This window comes from Micrasema longulum, unplaced genomic scaffold, assembly GCF_059751315.1.
Source record: "Micrasema longulum isolate JH-2025_06_02 unplaced genomic scaffold, ASM5975131v1 h1tg000323l, whole genome shotgun sequence".
Taxonomy (NCBI): Eukaryota; Metazoa; Arthropoda; class Insecta; order Trichoptera; family Brachycentridae; genus Micrasema; species Micrasema longulum.
Genome location: NW_028277527.1, coordinates 1341401 through 1354099, shown reverse-complemented (window position 1 = coordinate 1354099; position 12699 = coordinate 1341401). Strand labels below are relative to the sequence as shown.

Sequence of the window (12699 nt, the reverse complement as noted above, 5' to 3'; positions counted from 1 at the left end):
CACGCTTAGATCAGCTACGTCTACGGCGAGAGGAAAAGTTATTATACCTCTACGCAAACAGCGCACTAAATTTGGTGAACGCGCATTTGCGGTCGCGGGCCCTATGGCATGGAATGCTCTCCCAGCAGAGGTGCGAGGCTGTGAAAGTGAAGTGATGTTTCGGAAAAAACTTAAAACCCGCTTGTTCTCTAAATCATTTGAATAAATCCGTAGCACGTGACAACAAAATAAATTATTTTAATTAAATTACAAATTTAAAAGCTTCAATTAAAATAACTTAACAATAGAATCACCATGTAAAGCGCCCTTGAGGTATTTTATTACGAAAATGGCGCTATATAAGTTATCCATAATTAATTAATTAATTAATTACAGTAGTTATTATCGAGGGCTGTCCTATTGCTAGTTGGTGTAATGATTGTTATGGATAACAGTTAATTTGGAACTTTTATCAGAATTGCATCGTAAATTAAGAATATTTTTTAAGGAATAACCCGCCTCTATTTTAAAAGATTGTCAGCAGGTGAAAAAAAAAGAGTATATGGAAGGATGTTATGAAAAATAGACAACACCCAGACAAATTGAGAAAAAAAAATTATTGGATTTTTCAGTTTGCCGTCTAACCAACCGCTCTACGGCGAAGCGTCTGTCTCGAGAAGAGTATTCGTATTGAAACATTAAAACGATGACAATTTTTTTTTTATTTTATGCAAAAACAAAAACTTGTACGGGGTAAACAAAAACAGGACGTAGCGCTCGGAACTGAAACCGGTCCATGGGAATACAAAAATAATCTTACGCATCGCAGATTTCTGCTCAAGTGTACTAAAACGAAATCAATTATTGTTACCTGTACTCTTGTATCTAGGTATCGTGTACCTGTGTGTGACACGAAAGCCAAAATAAACTAGTTTAACGGCAAGCGCTGAGATAACTCGCCGCGCCGGACGGTGGCTGTGTAACTTAAATTACGCGACCACGAGGTAACCGAATGATAGACGCGATTTGCGTCCTTGGACACGAGAAATAATCAACAATCGCCTAAACATACCTTCAAACTTCTTACCGAGTGGGAGTTGATATCAACATTACTGTTTGACGGTACGCGACTTTAAGGCGAGTATGTTTTGCGTTTTTATTGAACGACAAATGAGACCACGAAATTTCTGGCCGTGATTATTAACAGAGTTCACAAGTATTCAACTATAACTGTAAGGTCAAATGGTATGTAAAATCATGAATAATATAATAAATTTAATCAAAAGTCGTTCCGAGGAAAAAACAACCATATTATGAAGATCGACACTTTCATTGGATTCAATTTGATTTATACAAATACCGATAACAGATTGGCATAAGAATAATACTGTCCGCGTTGAATGTTCCCAACAATTGACCGAGAGCACCTCTAGTTTGCAAAACTTGTTTTACGACGTGTCGTTATTGGACTAAATTGTTTGGCAATTATAATTGAAGACGTTGGCCGGCCGTTTTACGCGCTACAAGCTACAACGTGATTGCAAAACGTGCTTCTGCAAGAAGATAGGAAGTTCACAAATCGCAATTAGTCTCTCCGTCATACAGGTACAGGTTGGATACATCGCATCGGTTGCTGATACAACAAATGTATGCTGGCGTTTTCTAATCCTGAGGCAGTTAGTAAAACATCGATACTTTTGGGAAATAAGTTAAGCTGAACGTGATAATTGATTATCATTTAGATTCGCGAGATGTGATGAGCTAAAGAGAAAAAATGCGTGGAGTGCGAATATGATGGGAAGTCGAAAGCGACTAGAAGGCGGAGTAAGACAACAAGAAGACGAAAGCCTTATTTTTACTACGGGAAATGTATCGAAAAACTATGGCAATGAGCGAAATACGTTGAAAATGGGAAAGGGTAAATGTAAATGAACGAAAGCACGAAAAAATATTGTTCAATGATTAAATGTTGAATTGGGTTTAAGAGGGTTTAAGAAGAGATAGAATCAATCACGCAAAAAAATCACGAACAGTCAGAGTTGTTGCTAGTTATAGTAAGCATAAGTTATATTACGACACCATCCACGCCCTTTAGGAATGGAATCGCGTATTTAGCAGAATGGTATTAATAATTAATATGTGCGAATTAATGAAGGCGGCGAACGAGATTCGTTAGTACAGGAAAAGCCTTGAATCTGGAAACGCGCAAAAACGCGTTCTGCGGACCGATCATAAAGGGCTCGCGAATGAGGTTGTAGCCGCTATTATTATGCATTTGGAATTCCTAGCGCATTAACAACATTTGCTAAATTCGAAACAGAAAAACAAAAATTAATTTGGTGTATCGTGTATACGTTTGTATTTATTATCATGATTTTATTGCTAGAAAACCCAAAAGTTCATGCGCGTACATTAAATAATTTCATACATCCGAAAAAAAAACTTAATACGTTTTTTAAATTAACATTTACAAAATATTGTTCCTAAATATGGCAAATTTGAATCACTGAAGAAAAAGAAAAAAAAATCAGGAGAGAATCGCAAACATTATATTTCATTTTATAATTGCATAATGTAACATTTGATACGATTTGACGTCAATAATGTATTATAAAGAGGGGAAAATCTTTGCGTTGTTATCACGGAAGAAAACTTCCTTATTTGATATGAGTGTAATGTCTGATTTGATCGCCTCGAGATGGCAAAAAATGTGTTAACACTCCGCGGTCTGGCTATTGAGGGGGCATGTAATATTATTCACAATGATACAATAAACATGTCCATTTCAAGGATACTGTAAAACAAGAACTATGAACAACTTTTAATTAGTGGGGATAGATTAATTATCGCAGTAAAAACTTGCAGGCGACATTGCTAATCATTTGTAAAAAGGACAAGTGACACCGCTTGATGATCAATGCTAACGACTGAACTATTATACTACACCAAATAAAATCGTTAGTCGAGTACATTCAGTGGCGGTATTTCCATAGAAGCCCATAAGCCGGGTTTGCCTATTAATTTTATTTCAAAATTACCAAATCTGGACCAAACGCTTAAAAATAATTCATTTCGTTGTTTAAATTTCGCGCCAAATGAGAATTAGAGATCTGTTCGACGTTGGTACTGTACGCGTCCCGAGATCCGAACCGTATGAAATCCGTGTGCGCGAACGACACCATGTCTTCTCATCTCGCTCACGCATGTGGGGTTCTTATGGGGCTTATTTCACGGTACAATTCGCATGTAAACAAACAGTAAACTCATAAAATGTTTGTCTGTATATGTTGAGTTTTATATGGGAATCTGAAGCCAGCTTCTTTAAGGTAAAGTTGGCAGAGAGCGTATCTTGTATTTCGTGTCGAACAAACTTTATAATTGTTTATTATGCTCTTTTTTGCGGAATTTGATAATTTTAAACTGTTATTTTTATCTTCATTGATTAAATACCCGTACTGGTTAAGATTTATGATAATTTACTTCATTTTGTGCAAACGTCATATATAAAAAGAATTCGGAGATGGCCGACGTTTCTTTTTTATTTGCCTATCTACTTTCCTTTTCCTTTTCCAATATTCTATATCAATTATAATTTATCTTTATTATATTTATGTATCTATGGGTTCCGATGACTATTATTCAACTCTACGCTTGCTATATTTTATTAATGTTACGTATTATTGGTAATGGTTGATATCTATTTATTTATTTATTTATTCATCTGAGGAATTACTTTATATAAAATAATATTGTGTTTTCTTTATTTCGTTTATTTAAACGAACTCAGAAAGATTATCCTATGCATATTTTCATAAAATATTGTTATTCGTCATAATATACCTTTTGGATGCTTTGTAGACTGTACAACTGTAGTGAAGAAAGCATACATCATGTTTTCACAAAAGTGAATTCATCATCATTCCTTTTCCGCACCTAATGGTGCATAGAGGACTGCAATCGCAGTATATCTTAATCTTTTTTGCTACATGAAAATAAGATAATCAGTCTTACGCTTTAAGTACCAGTCCAGGGACTATGAGACATTCTAGTGTAAAAACACCTTTTAAAATAAATATTTCAAATCAACCATGTCGGAAATCGAACCTGAGACCTTTTGCATGGTAGGCAAATGCGCTGACCACTATACTATGAGGCCGTCAGGGAATTACACCACATGTGGATTTAAAAATATATATATGGGCTTGCCTTACTCGTAAACCCTAGGCACGCTACTGAGTACATTATACAAATTTTGCCGATTTTTTTGTTGTTTGATATTAAATACGGAAAATATAAATTTGGAGCCAATACAGTCATCTTCCGACAGAGCATCCCGAAGGCAATTTGCGGATGACATATGCACCATTCGGGAACAAACATGGGATTGATCGATTGATCATAATAAATAAAAATAATTAAAAAATAACTACCCATCAGCTACCGCCATAAATTAACGCGTCAATTCAATGTAGCATATTTGTAAAAGGAGAAATACAAATCTGAATACGACTTAAATTTCGTGTTAAGACTGATACAAACGCCTTACTAGGAAAGAAAACCTGATTGAAAAGTGAATTGTTGTCTATTTTTATATTCATAGTTCATACTATAAATATTTCTACAATAGTAAAAATAGTATAACTTCATATATTATGTTACGATTCAACTAAACATAATTCAAAGCTGAGAACTTTCAACCGCGTCCTACCGTGGCTGGTTCTCAGCTTTGACAGTTTGCAGAAATCAAACAAACGGTTTAGCGATGCAGGGATGAATTATTGGGCATTATATTGTTATCTACATTGTACATACGTCTCGGTTATCGCATTCTACTAAAGAAAAAATGAGAATAATACAACAAATAGCAAATCGATTGACTGCCGAAACCTGCAAGAGATGGAGTGATTAATAGCAGAAGGTAACATCGCTAACTAACAATCCGATGTTCGAACTTCCGGTTATTAGACAACCCCTTTTGACGATGTCAATGCTAATATGAGTCCATTGCGGGTGAAGTGAACTACCTGATATTTAAAACGTGAAGTAAACTCACTGTTAATATCACATTTTTGTAATCAGTATAATCTAAAAACCTAAATATATCTAAAAATCCAAAGTAAAAAGCTTACAGAGTAAAAACTTTGAATATAAAAGTTTGACCATTTTACCATTCGGTTCTCTTCGCCTGCAATAGGCTCGTTATATGTAATTCAATATTTTCAAATAAGTTAAATTACGTCACAAAGTCTTTGTTGATTTAACACTAACACAATAGCGAATAAAGTGCAAAATACTAGCGGAATTATATTATTGGCTAATAAATTAAAATTCACAAACCACTTCCTGGACAATTAATAAGATGATCAAGGCTTTTATCGCGAGTTCTGCTTCGGTAGATGAAATTGGCTAATTGAAACCAGTATGGATATGAATGCGAGTTAGTTGGACAGATAATGTATTAGGTATGTTCATATTATTATAATATTCTGTAGACTCGCACAGATAACGAAGCTAACAGCTTTGTTATGGAGATAATAAAGTCTAGTTCTTCCCCGCTAACTTGTTGCTAAGCTCAAAATACGAACTGGCCAGTGTGATTTTTTAGCAATGTTCGATCAGCTTAAGCAGACTATAGTGTTAATGAGAATGGTCACCTCATCACAAAGTGTTCTTAGGTAATATCGATAGGAATATATTAAAAGCTGGGATTTTATATTTTTATACCCTTCGGTTCAAACTGCGAACGATTTCAGCTGAAAGTTGTTGTTGAAATATATTTTAAAACATCGTATTGTTTTAATTGTACTATGTATCATGTCCTGTATCACATTTCTAAAAATTTAATTATTAAATGCGGAGCTTGTGCCTTTATATAATATTTTTTTAATTTTTTTTATGTAAATTTCATTGATAAACCCTTACGGGTTAAATACATTTAACCAAATATTTTCACTTTTAAAATTCATATTCTACTGTTAATAATAATATTTTTAACATCTTTTGTAAATGTTGTCTGAGTCTTTTGTTTAGTTTTGTCTGGTAGATTGTTGTATAATTTCAGTCCATGGTTTATAAGTCTCGATTGTCCTTTTCTCGTTTTAAAAGATTGTATATGATATTTTTCTGATATTCTCGTATTGTGTTCATGTTTAATACAGTTTTTATCAAGTTTTAATTCTTCGTCTACAATTACATCAGTGGCTAATTTATGTACAAATTTTAAAGATTCTAGTTTAAAGAGTTCAGTTACATTTAATTGTTTAGTTTGTTCAAAAAGTTCTTTAGTTGCTGTTAGATAGGGAAGGTAACTAACTTTAATATTTTATTTTGCTGTCTTTGTAGTCTGTTTATGTCATTTTGATTTCCTGTTCCCCATAGTAGTTGCATATAACATATTTTAGTTTTTACATAGGCTTCATACATTTAAAAAATTTCCTGTATTGGAACAAAGTTTTTGATTTAAAAAAATAGACTCGATAAAGTCGCCACTTTGCTAATTAAATTGTTGATATGAATTGTCCATGTCAATTGTCTGTCTATTGTTAGTCCTTAGTATTTAACATGTTCAATTTCAGTTAGCCGTTATATAGTGTTCCTACAGCAAGGGCAAATTGTCTGTCTATTGTTAGTCCTTAGTATTTAACATGTTCAATTTCAGTTAGCCGTTATATAGTGTTCCTACAGCAAGGAGAGGCATTTAAGAAGCAAGCGGTGTTGTCTCTCCTGACTCGCAGTGTCACACTTGCCATTTCCGCCTAGATTATGATATATACATACCTTTTGTTAATTATACACTTTGTTAATTGAAGTAGATTTTAAGAATGATTAGATTAAGTATTACTCATTATTGCCAAACTATTAGGGCTTACTTAAGCCTGTTGATTGGCTTAAAAAAATAAAATGATATAGTACGCATATTGTGGAAGGAAAAATTTAATTTTAAGTTTGTTTGATAAATCAAATAAAATTTATTCGTTACAGATATCGATACGTTACTGCATTGATTTATCGAAGTAGACGAAAAATATTTTTAAAATTGTATTTAAAGAAAAACGGAGCAATAAGAAATATGAACATTTATTAGATAATTAAAAATGAAATCCTGACGTCTAGAATACTACAAAATATAAACAAAGAACAGTGGCCACGTAAGCATCCTAAGAATGAGTTAACAGACGTGGAAAATTTAAGGATGTTTTTTTTAATAAATATTTTTCCACTCTCTAAAACAGGCTGAGCCATGTTAGATGGGGACTATCCTAACCAGAGGACACCTGTATTAGTTTTAATATATTCCCTGGTATTAAATATGTATACTTATTCATGCAATGAATTTATAATTAAAAAAATAAAAACGGAAATGTTTGGGTCATATACAAACACATACATAAGAACAAGATCATATCAAAAGACTTTTGTGAATTAGGAAGTGAAAATAAAAGCACAACTAATTACATATTTTTTGTACAATTTTTTAAGTGTAGTTGTCTAATATCTATCTAACGAAGAAAAACATAAAAACTTTCTGAGGGCATAAAAAGAAAATCAACGAGCCGAGTTATATGTGGTAACGAGTTTTATAATTTAGTTTAATGCATATAAAGGGGATTTTACTTGACGAGTAAAACAAAGTGGCAATACGAAATTGGCGTCACAAAACGAATCGCAAATCGATTTTTTAAAACAAAATAGATATTATCGTGATTCAATTTAACGCATGTTCACTTACAATAAAAAAATAACCTCGATAGTAAGTTGGTTATCATTTACTACTTCTATAAATTAAATGTAACATAATTGTAATAACATATTTGACAATGAAAATGCCATTAAATGTAAAATAAATCAAGTAACTAGCGAACAACAATAACATTCATGAATCAATTCAAAACACACTTGTAAATATGTTGTTCATAAATATTTTTATAAGAATTTTTTTAAGAATTGGTAGTGTAACTTAAAAAAACAAATACATTAAAATATAAGTGAATTAAAGGTTTTATCTTAACGTCTCTATTTAGGACAAAGACTTCAAATCATAATTAAGATCGATGTCGTATTATTTTTTGTGTTTTTAACCAATTGCATAGGTCTTACAATAAACATTCTAGCAAAAAGATTTAAGCCAACGTGGGTTTTCAATTTAGATATTTTTGCTAAAATGTGTATTACGTACGTAATTGTTTTTAAAATGTTTAAAATAATGAAACAGCGTTTCTAGTGTTGTGGTTTACAGCCTTTGTCCTAAACACTATTTAATGAAAATGTCCTAAACACTATTTAATGAAAATGTCCTAAACACTATTTTATAAAAATTTCATAAACACAGTGGAAAAGGGTATGTTGTTTTTAGTTTCGGAATTTCGCTAACTATTTTGATATGATACCTATGCCTTATACAAGTATCAGTGTTATACAGAGTGTTCTTTAAACCCTGTCACATCCGAAACCACGATGATCAGTATGGGCAAGAAGACATGTTAGCATATTTAAAAAAATATTTAAAAAAACAAATGGTTGCTTCCTTCTGCAGGGGAGAAGTGAGGGGAGCGCGGCGCAGTACCAGACCCCCCCCCCCTCCCCCCTCCTCGTTTAACCCCTGCAGAAATAAGCAACCATTTGCTTTTTTTGATATTTTATTTTTTTAAATTTTATTTGTTCTAAAAAAATATTTTAATGTGCCAATATGTCTTCTGGCTCATACTGATAATAGTGGTTTCGGATGTGACAGGGTTTTCTTTAAACAGCACGCTTGCCTACCAAGCTAGAGGTCTCGGGTTCGATTCCCGAGATGGTTAATATGAAAAATTGATTTAAATGATGTTTTTACACTAGAATACTTCCCTGGACTGGTATCTGAAGCGCAAGACTGGGCCTCTTACCTTCATGTAACAAAAATAATCAAGATACGCTGCGATTGGTGTACCAATGCAGTGTCCTATGCGCCATTAGGTGCGGAAAGGGAATGATGATATTAGTGTTTTTCCTGTAGGTCGCGAAGCCTTGCTTGGGGGTATATTTATTTTTAGAGGAGTGTGTAACATTTAAATTTAAGTCAACAGAGACGGAAAACATTTTTGAGATGGGAATATGGAAGTCTAGGCATTTACAGGGCGTATGATCTGTCATTGGCTGGTTTAAGTGGCCACTTTACACACTGTGTAACATTCACCATTCTGCCCACGTTTGAACATCCGCATTTCCTCAACTCTTCCATCTGTTGACTTTTGTGAAGTAAAAGAGCAACTCCCTGGGGAGGAAATCCAGCCAGTCAAGCATTTGGACATACTCAAACATTGTCGAATATATAACAATTTATAATTATTTTATTTATTCTCCCATTAATATAGTTAATATAAAACATTATTATCGATAGTAGAATATAACGGTAAGCTGCGCATAATCGCTTAAAATATATATATATATATATATATATATATATATTATGTAAGATAGCATGTGTATCGCCCGCATTGTTTTATTTTTTTTTAAAATACGTAATACATTTATCACGCCTTAGAAACAAGATTTTGCATGACAAGTACAAGTAGCCGGTTTCAGTTGGACTAAATTTATTGAAGAAAAAAAAAACTCACCAAAAAGTAACGACAATTGACCACGTATAGCTTACGTTATGTAAATACAAACTATACACGCATGCCGCATGCCTCACAGTGAACAAAATATTTCATTGCAATTTTTATATTTCTGAATTAGGTTAATAATACATACGTAAATCTCTAATCAAACAGTCTTAATAATATCATACATATGCGTACAGTGAAAGCTTAAGTTTAAGTTTTAAGTTTAAGCTCCTAACGCCCTAACCAAAAAAGTTAACGGTCAGTTAATGTTTCATTTTTGTATTTGTTTATTTGTTTATTTAACAACTTAATATTGTCTCGCTTTTACTTGCATTGGTTAGATGATAATTTTATTTTGCTTTTATTCGATATGCACCTATCTGACGTGCTATTCAATATTTTGTTATTATAAAATTAATAATATGAATACGAATTTTGTCATTCGGCCAAACCAATTTTGAAATACCAATATGTAGATTATTTTTATTTTTAGTACGTTTTATAATATTTATATATATATATATATATATACTTGCGAACCCGACAGACGTTGTCCTGCCCGAACCATGGCTTGCCTGCTATTACCTTGGAAAAAGACTTTTCATTGATAAGTAGGTATCTAGGTAATTGTTTATGGTTGAATTCCAAAACATAAGATAATTAATTTTCAAATATAGAATTCTTTTTGATAATGTCGAACTCGGCTCGTCTTATCAACAGGGGTGCACTTTATTCATGAATACGATTTTCAAAAATGTATTAAATTACAGTTAATATTATTTTAGTATTACCGAAAATCCAGTAAAAATAAATAAATGGGAAGAAATTATAAGGAATGTAAGGAAATAATCTGATTGGGATCCATAAAAAGCGAATGTTGTTTATAAACATTCAAAAACAAACTTATTTTAAACACAAAAAAAAAACATCCTTCCATATTTTGTATATGCATTTTCGTCGAATGCAACCCTGGTAGGTTGATGAAGAAAAGATTTATGCTGCTAAGTTATTCTTTACATTCGATTGAAAATTTTAATATCTACGAACACGCGCAGCGCAAAGATCTACATTTCGCTGAAAACTACACGTAAATCGGTTAAAACGTTTAGGAGAAGTTCAGTGACATCACACGTGCAGAGGAATTATATATATATAAAGGAATATATATTTAAACAGACAGAAATTAAATATACGTGTAGTGTTTTAAACCTACTGTTTTTAAATTTGGTAAATTTCTCAGTTTATTTTATGTTTTCTATGTGTATTCCACATGCAAAAAAAGTATACTGTTAAAATATATACATAAAAAAGTATAAGGCTAAAAATAAAACTGCAGAGCATTAATTTATATGTGGAATAGTTTCCATCTAATTAGTTCCTTAATCTACCGAGAAAAAATTTTTTTTTTTGAAAACATGCTCAAAGTTTTTATTTTGAGCCTATATTATACCCAAATACTTCATTTCATCCACTTTTTCGATAGTTTCGCCATCTATATAATATACATTCATCAATGGGCTTGTTTTTTTCTTCCTATTCCCATGTATTTAGTTTTTCCAACAATCAAATAAAAATAAATAATGAATAATGCCTTTAAACGGCATATTTGCGTTCGGTCTTACTGTCTTTATATAGTTTGAATAAAATGACACATTTTTGTAATGCGGGTATTTCAAGAACAACCTGTTCAAACAAAATATAACACACGACTATGAAATTATTCGAAGCCCAATAAACTAGCCATTCAATAAACTGTCTATAAAAACGATACTCATTCTTTGGAGGGTTAAAAAGCCAGAGGGGCGTTTTAAGAGAATTCCTTTAGGATGCGGGGACTCGTTTGTCTTCTGATAAAGCAAGAACCAGTTATTTATTAGCCTTACATTAGTAATAATATAGATACCGTAATTATTGATGAGGGAAAAGGGAAAAAAAATATTGATTAATATAATTTATCTAAGAAAAAAAAGGAATTATTCCTAAAATTATCGCATTCCAACCTACGTTTGTGCATTTCCTATATCAACGTACTGAATATCAAGGTACCTTGGACTTAATAGCATTCGTTAGATACGCCGGAATCTGGATAAAACTCTTCATTTTGAGTCCAGTCCTATTACAAATGATCGGATTTTCGCGCACGCGTATTAAGGTTCATAACGTTGTCATATTGTTCTACAAGACTCGTAGAGATAAGAGCATCCAACTTGTGTAATGCAAAGAAAAAACGACTCTTATAACATAAATTATAAAGATTTAAATAGCGTGTTATTGAAATTTGACCAAAATTCAAGAACATCTCGAGTTTTAGGTACTTATAGAAAATTTATGTAGCATCGTTTTCATATAAGTGATTCTATGCTATAGTGATTTTAATTACTGCCTACTAAAAATAAGGACATGATTATTTTTTGTCAGCATCCCTACTGATAATATTCACCGCACGCGCCTGGTGAAATGGTATTCATTATCCACTTCAAATAAGTTCATTCAGACAGACCATTTGCACACCTCAAAGTCCGATTATATCAGAATATGTTCTTCGGAGATATCTCCCTGTTGCTCTGGGCAAGCGATATAGATATGCTCAGTATAAACAAACATATTACATAAACGTGTGCGTAATAAGCTGCGTTGATTTTCTTTAATTTATACATGTATATAACTTATGTGAAATGTTCAGTAGATAAGTGATTTACTCTTTCTCGGTTTCTACAACAGTATTACGGCTTGACCCTTTTCACTACGTAACAACTCCACACGGCCCAGTGAAATTAGGATGGATTGACGTGTATCATATCTTTTTTGTGTTAAAAACAAAACTATTTAGCGGCTACTTTTGGGTAAATATCCTGCAAAGGGAAATCGAGTGGAGATTAGTCGGCTTTATGATGTACTGGATAGTGCGTTTGCCTGCCATTAAATAAATAAAAATAGTTACAATAAAATCTGTATCAATCCATCCTATGCTTTGTTAATATGCCGTATGGATTTTTACTATGGTGTGAAATGGGCCTAGGACCCGTTTCATTTTTTTTTTAATGTTAGGAAAACGCAGTAGCTAGTTCGCCGTGAGGCCGACTATTTCCACGCGATATCCTTCTGCAGGATTCTTACCTGAGAGTAGCGGTTAAAT

The 12699-nt window shown here is 32.6% G+C and overlaps 1 protein-coding gene across 3 annotated transcripts in view; it reads right to left on the bottom strand.

Moving 5' to 3' along the window:
- The window catches only part of LOC148282486 (activating transcription factor of chaperone-like), a 70338-nt gene that overhangs the window by 8968 nt on the left and 48671 nt on the right, over window positions 1-12699 (bottom strand). The gene's annotated exons all lie outside the window — the stretch shown is intronic.